Raw genomic sequence first — 918 nt, forward strand, 5'->3', positions numbered from 1 at the left:
AAGAACTTTATTGCACATCAAAAACACCACAAAGGGCATGGTAAGACAAACCACACAGTAGAAGGAGGAGAAGATGTGGATATTAACAAGGTAGGCATTAATATCTACAGCATAATAAAAACTCCAATAAATCACTAAGAACAGTGAATAATCCAACAAAAAAACAGGCAGTCATTATGAATAGTGCACACACACACACACATGGGAATAATAAGAAAATAGCTAATAAACATAAAAATATGCCCAGTTCAGTGGCAATCTGGGAAATATGAATAAAAAACATATTTGAATTTTTTTTGAGAAGTTTTTGCTATAGGGCACGTGTGCTCGCTAGAAAGACAAGAGAGAGACAGAAAGCAAGAAATCACCCCCCAGGGGGGATGGCCACGCCGCAATCCCTTCTCCTCCATTCTCCTCTCAGGATCTTGGGCATGCACGCACATGCACCTGGCGAGGGTTTAAGCCACCAGGTCCGGGACTCGAACCATGGTCAACTACATGGGAGTCCAGCGACAAAGCCATTATGCCAACTGCTGGTCCCGAATCTTGAAAGTCCAAATAAAATATTAGCAAAGATGTAAATAAGTCTAAGTGTGTAAACTAGTGCAAATATTTAAGAAAATAATTTGTAATTACCTAGTGAAGTTAAATATACATAAATCTGACAACCCAGCAATTACACTCTTTAAGTTTACACCCTGGAGACCAGCAGACAGCATAATGGTTACATCACTGGACTCCCATGTAGTCGACCACAGTTCAGGTCCTGAACCCGGTGGCTTAAAACTCACAACAGGTGCATATATGTGCATGTCTAAAATTCTGAGAGGAGAATGGAAGCTAAAAGATTAAGGCATGGCCATCACCCCCTAGGGAGGTGATTTCTCACTTTCTGTCTGTCTCGGTCTCTCCAGTGAG

Source organism: Tupaia chinensis, unplaced genomic scaffold (genome assembly GCF_000334495.1).
Source record: "Tupaia chinensis unplaced genomic scaffold, TupChi_1.0 Scaffold000314_1, whole genome shotgun sequence".
Taxonomy (NCBI): domain Eukaryota; kingdom Metazoa; phylum Chordata; class Mammalia; order Scandentia; family Tupaiidae; genus Tupaia; species Tupaia belangeri.